Here is a 9,580-nt window from a genome sequence, read left to right as displayed (position 1 = left end):
CAGATTCAGCTTAAAAGTAGTCTAGATCCACCTTAGAGGTACTCCAGATCCAGCTTAGAGGTAGTCCAGATCCAGTTTATAGGAAGTCCAGATCCACCCTAGAGGTAGTCCAGATCCGGTTCTGATCCTGCACGGACTTCAAGATCAAGATTTGTCTTGATTCAGCCTGATTGATGGAGCATGACTACAAACTGTTGAAAGAAAAACCTGCAAGAACCAGTTTGGTCCAACTCACAGATGCACAAGTAATTATAAGAGTGGACGTATCATCAAATCAACTTTGCCCATTCCATAAAACTGTAATGGTGGGCAAAGATTGACTGTGCTAGCCAGTGCTCAGCCTGATTTTATCGCCAAAAAATACTCTCTGCCTTTATGAAGCGCTTACGATTTTGAGTGTCTGGCTAGACTTTGCTGTGTTCACTCAAGTGTGACGGTCCTTCCTCTCTGCCCCTCGCTGTGTTTTATATTCATCGCACTCTTTTGAATAGAGTAGAGTGAATATAGTGGGTTTCAAAATGTCACTGAATTCCCCTCATCCCCTCATAGAAGCCCACGCTTCTCTCTGTGGTATTTAGGAGACAGGCTGTAACCTCCATACCAAGGACCTTTTCACATTATGAAGCCTCACACTCCACAGCTAGAACACTTACGCAATGATTTGAGAAAATGTGAGAATAAAATGTATTTGATTTTATTATTATTTGACACCAATGGTGCTCTCATTATTTGACACCAATGGTGCTCTCTTGGTCAAAATCCATAGCAAGGAGTTATACTGGCGTATATTATATTTCACAGATGACGAAAGATATGAGACATCAGTTAGAGTGATGTTGTCTGGACAGCAGACATCATATTCCATGAGCATCATACACATTTGTTTTTGTTTTTAATGAGCAACTAATCAAATGAACTGTATATAAAGACTTTGTCGCTAACATGTTGTAGCGACGGGCGGATTCAAGGCTTGTCTCTGGCACACCGTTTATTCAGACGGAGGACAGCTGACACAGAACGAGGGAAAGGCTCTGTGTGTTATACACAGGCACAGTCTACTGGATAAGGGTGGACACAGACGCTTAAACATGAGGAAACTACATGAGGCTTCACTCATAACACACAGACTCCTAATCACTAACAGAAGATACACACGGGCATGCTTAACATAAGATTACACATAGAATTCCACATTACACCCTACAACAACATGGAATTCCAGCATGGAATTATGGGTGCACTGACCACAAGCACAGGAGCAGACAGCCCTGCTACACAGCCCCCCTAAATGGTTAGCTGTCAGCAACCACAAACACAAGTCCCAGGGACATTGGAGCAGACACGCAAGACAGGATACAGTCCGACACAGCCTTTAGGCTCATGGTGAGACCAGCAGGACCAGTCCGACACAGCCTTTAGGCTCATGGAGAGACCATAAGGACCGGTCCGACACAGCCTTTAGGCTCTTGGTGAGACCAGCAGGACCGGTGACTCCTGGCACCTCCACACACCCAGTATGAGCTCATAGCACGGTACAGGTCAGAGGTCACAGGCCCGCCAGGAGCAACTGTCTCTGAAACGTTAAGGCCACAGCCCGGTGGCAGGGGGGGGGGGGTCTCCTGACGATCACAGTGACACAGAGGACCCTCAGCCGAGTAGCAGGAACGCTGAGCCTCTGAGCCTGAGAGCCTCGCTGTCAGCAACGATGCAATAGACCCCCGGCCGCCATGGCGACGATGCAATAGACCCCCAGTTGTCATGGCAACGACGCAATAGATCCCTGGCCATAATGGCAATGCTGTGGGCCCCTCTGGCCAATGGCAGCGATACAGAAGACCCCTGGCCGTTAGTGGCCCCTGCTGAGTGGCTGCCATGGTGATGCGATGCGGCGACCTCTTTGGCTTGCGGCCCCAAGGTAGAGACCCCTGGCTGTCAATCGGTGGTGCAGAGGTCTCTCAGGTCAGCAGGAGCGATGTGAAGACCTGACTGGCCGTGAGGAACATAAACTCAGACCTGACTGGCCGTGAGGAACATAACCTCAGACCTGACTGGCCATGAGGAACATAACCTCAGACCTGACTGGCCATGAGGAACATAACCTCAGACCTGACTGGCCGTGAGGAACATAACCTCAGACCTGACTGGCCATGAGGAACATAACCTCAAACCTGACTGGCCGTGAGGAACATAACCTCAGACCTGACTGGCCATGAGGAACATAACCTCAGACCTGACTGGCCGTGAGGAACATAACCTCAGACCTGACTGGCCATGAGGAACATAACCTCAGACCTGACTGGCCGCGCTACAATATGCAGCAGTTAAATGCTAAATGCTTCTGCAAGTTCATGTAGTTTTATGTATATAGCATATTATCACTTCAACAAAATGTACCTAGAACATTTCATGCTGGATGTATGAGCACTGGAGTGTAAGTATTGGCTTCATATTTCCATTTGAACAAATCTCCAGGGCTTGGTGCTCTTTAAGCGAAGCTATTACACACTTTAATAATAACATTCTAACACTGATGCATCACTCCACCGCTGGAACCATTCGAAGTGGAGCAGCCAGCCAGGTGGAGCCGCTTAACCATCATGAAAACTATGCTTAGTCACACTGAGATAATGATCACATGAACCCGATGTCGCAAGCAGCCCCCCTGCTCTATGGAATTACTCAGCAGGGACTAGTTAAGGTGCATTAACATTGCATGACCCCCTCTATTTATGTCTGCCTCACCCACCTTTGTTCCTGACGCTCAACAGCAGGGGGGTTGGGGAGGGGAGGGGAGGGAGGGGGTGTTCAGACAGTGCGCTGACTGTAACTTCCTGAGTGCCATGTGTGCATGGAGTACATCCAACAGAAGAGCCCCTCAGTAACAACATCACACAATTGAAGGAGCGTGTCATCCACTTAGTAACATGTTCTACTTTTTGTTCGTCTGAGCTATATGAACAGGAAAAGTACTATGAATAAGGATTCTTGCCTCAGCAGTATGGAGTTGAGCAGTGAATTTGAAAGATATAGCAGTTTGGGTAAAAGTCTACATCATTCATTCATTACCCTGGGCCTAGACGAAGAGATGATCCAGCTCTGCCTTTGATCAACCCTTCCTTGCATTCCTCTTACAGTTTTCCTGACTTGGGACTCAGGAATATGTCATGATATCTTAATGTTGCTGCCCTCAACCCCACAATAGTGTCTGAGGAGAAAGGCTGGCAGTCGCCCCCTGCAGGCTTCCTCTGGCAGGGCATGGCGCCATTCGCGTTCAACTTACCTCGCAGCTTCATATTCACCACGACCAATGCCTATGTTTAAGGCTTTAGCAGTGACATTTCATGGTAGTATATGTCCATTGGAGGAAACAGGTTAATCCACTTCTGCCTCTTTCTTTCTGATAAGCTAAACTGAACAAATTTCAAAAACGGCATGATTTTAAGTTGTATTTTTTTCGTATCTAGAACCTTATATGATTTATTCATACTCCTTTTTGAAATACTGACACCATATAAGACAATGTTAGTCACACATTTTTATATCGAAATTAGATGTAATGAATTGATCTCCACCCCTGGGGTGGGAACAATACTTTTGCACAGAGCAGATGTTTCTGCAAAAGATGGGGCTCTGATCTTGCATAGGCTAATTCATCTTGATAAAGACCTTTAACACCTTTTTTGTTCACATCTTATTGTATTGCCTCTAGGCGCTTTGAGCATGGCCAGGCCCTATTCAAAAGAATGTGCTTCATTATTTCGCTGCCAACGGCATGCCCTGTGTCCAAGTGCACCTTAGTAATTTGGTTGGAATTACTCTTTATACATATTACATTCTTGCCTCTTTTTTTATAAGTTCAAGGGTCAACTTCAACCAGAATTGTTTACTTATCATTTGAACCCTGGGTGATCAAAGCTCTGCGAATACAATTACAGTTCTATTCAGCTGGTTCTATTGACTTCTTCCCTACATATCCCAGTCTGAATCACAAATGACAGCCAGCAATGAGTTTTCACATTTGTCTTTCTCGCTGTTTGAACAGGTGCTAATGAAAGTGGCCCCCTCGGCAGATGTGTTTAGGGTCACCATGGCTACGTACGTAAAACAGGCGGAATGTTTTATTCACTCAAGTCAGATGTACAGCAGCCTAAAACAAACGACAAAACAGTATGATGTTGAGCAGTTAAACTAGCACCAAAGTGGAAAACGTTGTATAATGATCATATTTAGAGTTACTAACAGGCACTCACTCAGTGTAAGTTCACTTTAAGTCTCATCAACTTTCCTAATGATTGATTTAAAGGCAGTAATTCCCATAACTGCCTCTCGAGAGATCTGCTGGCAAGCACTGAGAAAGAGAGAGAGAGAGAGAGAGAGAGAGAGAGAGAGAGAAAACAAAGCAGTAACCTAAGAGCTAGAGAAGCATACAAGGAGAAGCTCTTCCTCTGCTGTAAACAGAAATGTTTCTTGGCAAGCCACACAGCTATGAAAAAACATAAAAAAAGTAAAATAAAATAAATAAATATATATATATAAAACACATAGAGAACCTTTTTATCTCACTGGCGAAGCTCCCAAAGACTTCAGGTGGGCTGTGCTGTCTTCTGAGAGATTTTCGCTATCACAGGCTTTCCAGAAAACACCTCAGCAAGGTTGAAGGAGAGAGTTGCGCAAGACGGGAGACAGAGTTGATCCGTCAAGGACTGGATGCACTTCGCAAACTTAAATAATAACTTCACCAGGACGCGCAGGTGAATCACCACTGTCAGCGCTCACAGATCTGCAGAGGTCTCCTCCGTGGTCCACGAGAACAATGACCTTGGCACCGTGGCGGTGGTGGTCCACAAGAACAATGACCTTGGCACCGTGGCGGTGGTGGTCCACAAGAACAATGACCTTGGCACCGTGGCGGTGGTGGGCTCTTTCACCCTCGCCCCTGCTGGCACTCGGCCTGGTTCTCCGCCACCATGCAGCGACGACCATCTGGGAGCGACGGAGCCATTAGACCGAACGAGCGCGCGCACGCACACGCACACACCTTGCTATGGGCATTAGGACGCTAATAACATCCACAAATGCTTTGGGTTTTGTTGCCTCTCTAACATTAGGGAATACGGAGCGCATTAGGACACTTCAGTAATCAATGTATGTGACAGAGTACAATCGACTTAAAGGATTTTTTGGGGCACATCGTCAATTTCTGTGCGGGTCCATTCAGAGTTTTCACTTAAGTGGCCGTGGAAGCTTCCTTTGTCACACGTTCATCTTCTGATTGACGTCACTATGTTACATCTCATGTATTTCCACTGGTTTATTTTGTGCAGACCGCCTTAGTGGAGGTTTGGTCATATTTCTTTAGTGTCGACTCTTCCAGCCAAGCTTCCTCAGAATGAAATGACATGAGACGTGATAATGTCATGTTATTATATTGCCATTTTCATTATGTGCACTACCTTTTATTTTCACTGTGACTCTGGTACTCTGTAATCCTCCGTATCATAAAGTAAAGATACACACAGCCATGTCCAAATTCCTGTTGTCCTCAGCTTCCTCAAGTGACACACTGCTGCTGTGTCTTTATATCTACATCCTGTATCTGCAGTGCATTAAACTGCACTGGCATACTGAGTGGATGTCTTGTTTTACGTGTAGAGATTCTATATCCTGTATCCGCAGTGCGTTACACTGGCATACTGAGTGGATGTATTGTTTTACGTGTAGAGATTCTATATACTGTATCTGCAGTACGTTTAACTGGCATACTGAGTGGATGTTTGGTTTTACGTGTAGAGAGATTCTATATCCTGTATCTGCAGTGTGTAAACTGGCATACTGAGTGGATATCTTGTTTTACGTGTAGAGATTCTATATCCTGTATCTGCAGTGCGTTACACTGTACTGGCATACTGAGTGGATGTCTTGTTTTACGTGTAGAGATTCTATATCCTGTATCCGCAGTGCGTTACACTGGCATACTGAGTGGATGTCTTGTTTTACGTGTAGAGATTCTATATCCTGTATCTGCAGTGCGTTAAACTGGCATACTGAGTGGATGTCTTGTTTTACGTGTAGAGATTCTATATCCTGTATCTGCAGTGTGTAAACTGACATACTGAGTGGATGTTTGGTTTTACGTGTAGAGATCCTCCTCAGAGAAAGCCCACCAGGTGATTGGTGCGTTGTGATGTAAACAGAACTTGTCTTTCACTGCACTTTGACTGAAGGCTTTGGAAAGAACATTGTCATGACTAAAGCAGTCCAATTTGCTTGCAAATGTTTTACTCTGAATGTTTCAGTTTTTTTTTTTTTATTATTACATTTATGACTGAAAAAAACACATTTTTTGGCAATCATTAATACAGCTGCAGTTAATCTAGATAATTGTTTGAACTGTAGTCATCACAATTGGCCACACCAGAGCACTTTTATTTTGAGTCGCTTGCAAACTCCATTTGAAGTGATGGTGGCTATTTTCCCTCCAATTATCTACAATTTCAGAGGAAAATTACACAAACACACATACCTGCTGCCACTTTTTGTGCAGCAGTTTGAAGCTTTTGGTCATTCAATCCCTCTTCTCCTCTCCTCCCATGGCAATACTCGCCTCTCACTCTCAATCCACTTTTCAATGGACTTTGTATTAATATGAGGGAATGTCACAACTTAATTCCATCCAAGTTCCTCTTTCTCTCATTCATTCACCTCATGCATCACTAAGAGCCTACCCCATGTCAGAGAAGGGAGAGTCTGGCTGGCCATCTCTGAGGGGTACCCCATGTCAGCGAAGGGAGAGTCTGGCTGGCCATCTCTGAGGGGTACCCCATGTCAGCGAAGGGAGAGTCTGGCTGGCCATCTCTGAGGGGTACCTCATGTCAGCGAAGGGAGAGTCTGGCTGGCCATCTCTGAGGGGTACCCCATGTCAGCGAAGGGAGAGTCTGGCTGGCCATCTCTGAGGGGTACCCCATGTCAGAGAAAGGAGAGTCTGGCTGGCCATCTCTGAGGGATACCCCATGTCAGAGAAGGGAGAGTCTGGCTGGCCATCTCTGAGGGGTACCCCATGTCAGAGAAGGGAGAGTCTGGCTGGCCATCTCTGAGGGCTTCTCCTGCCATTTTGTAGGCACATGACTGAATGCTTAAGGAACTTTCCCTCAAGGTATACTGTATGTGGTGTTACTTTCATGGCTATTATTGTGTGTAACACTGCCAGTATTAATGCTGTATTATTATTATTATTATCATTATTATATATAGTATCTGTATTAATGCAGATTTCTGTATCGGCAGGGCTGACAGGAACAGCAGGTTCATCTAAAAGGTTCCTGAACCTTCTCCAAACATCACCTCTCCAAATATTTTGGTCCGATTACCTTTCAAACAACCCTGGAAGAAATCTTATCGGAAAGATTTGTGGCAAAAGTGTGAACCTTGCCAATACAACAACGCACTGAATGGCAGTTAAGGTGATTTCCATCATCAGAAAATAAAGATAATAAAGACTATTACATCAGGTTCTAATGGGTTCTATGCGGAATGTTTATGGATTCTTCTAAGCAGATAATCTAAAGAACCTTTTTTTCTAAGACAGAATAGCCAAAATAACTAGAAATGAACTAACTAAATGGACTAGAACTATAGAACTATAGAAATGGAAGGAAGTGAGCGCGTCAGTGCACCCTGCGCCATGTAATATGTATCATGGCCTTTTAGTGCAGCCATGGCCTGGGGCATGTTGGGCCAGAGACTGCTGCTCTCCACTCTCGCCACCCTGTCAGTCAGGATCAGTTCCAGCCTTTCAGAGACAGTGGCACAGGAGTGGCCACCACACACAAACACACACACACACACACACACATAGACTCACACACACACACACATAGACTCACACACACACACACACACACACACACACACACACACTCACACACACACACACACACACTCACACACACACACACACACACACACACACACACACACACATAGACTCACACACACACACACACACACACACACACTCACACATACACACACACACACACACACACACACACACATAGACTCACACACACACACACACACACACACGCATAGACACACACACACACACACACACACACACACACACACACACACACACAAACACAATCTCTCTCTCTCTCTCTCACACACACACACACACACACACACACACACACACACACACAAACACCCACGCACACACACACTCTCTCTTTCTCACACACACACACACACACACACACACACACACACACACACACTCACACACACATCAGTGGTGGTTAATTGTTTAAAAAGGGCTGTTGAATTACAGATAGGAGCTCCCCACTGTTTTCCCCATTGTACATAATAAGGGCTTTGGACCAGACAAATTAATAATGAGACATTAATTGGAATATTTATTTCTGTCCTTTGACCCGCAGAGATTTTTTGATGCTATGGTGCAATTTTACAGCAATATCTCACAAAGGGAGAACAGAAACAGAGAAGAACAGTGTCCGTCCTAAAGAAAGATAAATTGGAATAATTTACAGACATTGATTCTTTTAAACATAAACAGTGTAAACATGAAGTTGTTTTTTTTACAGCCAAATTGCAATTAAACAAATATCACTGTAATTACATTAACTAGAAGTGCAGATCAATAACAATGTTTTATTTATTAGTGTACTCTAGTAATATTTATTCTTAATATGCATTGATGTTTACTCACATAAAAGACTGAAAAGTCTGAAATCATCCGAGAAATAACCCAGTCTGCCGCAGCGAGGGAATGGCTACTCTTCATGTGTCTCTGGTTTGATTGAGAGAGCAGAAAGCAAGAATGAAGACAGAATGACCCCATCAGAAAGATGACACTCGGAGAGCGGGGGGAGGTGAGTCACAGCTGAGAAGCGCTATGGAGAGGGACACCATTATGCAAACCTTGCTGCCCGCTGTTTATCTAGACCACGCAAAAGGTGATTTTCTTATGCCATTGCCTTGCTGCATATCAATGATTTCCGTCACCACTCCATAAACTCCTTTGTCTTCAAAATGCTGTGCTAAAGAATTGCAGGCCCCGATTTTTGGTTTGTTTTTTAAAACGAGACGGATTCTGGTGAACTGCGTCAGTCTCCTGTTCTCTTTGGGAAGGCATGACCTTAGAACACTCTGCGGTCACGACTACAGCCTTTTTTGAGTTGCAAAGACAAAGTAGGCAATGACATTTGCTGCAATAACTGCCCACATTCTCTTACCCTATTCATTCCAATCTGTTTGTGGCATCCGACTCACTTATAGGCGCTTGTGAATGTAAGCAAGCTAAGTAACATTATTTCAGAGCACAGGGCTTCCACCATTAAACAGCGACGTACAAAATCTCAATGGTGCACTTAACATTTCAGATGGTGCTGAGTGTTGATTCATATTTAGCATGTAGTCTGTTTGGCTGTCATACTTGAAGTTATCTATTGTCAGATCTTGATACTCTGTTGACTCATGAGAGTTCTGTTCATCTGTGTGTGTGTGTGTGTGTGTGTGTGCGTGTGTGTGTGTGTGTGTGTGTGTGTGTGTGTGTGTG

Source organism: Clupea harengus, chromosome 6 (genome assembly GCF_900700415.2).
Source record: "Clupea harengus chromosome 6, Ch_v2.0.2, whole genome shotgun sequence".
In the NCBI taxonomy this organism is placed as follows: Eukaryota; Metazoa; Chordata; class Actinopteri; order Clupeiformes; family Clupeidae; genus Clupea; species Clupea harengus.
The sequence above is the reverse complement of the archived record's forward strand: the minus strand, read 5'-3'. Positions refer to the sequence as shown.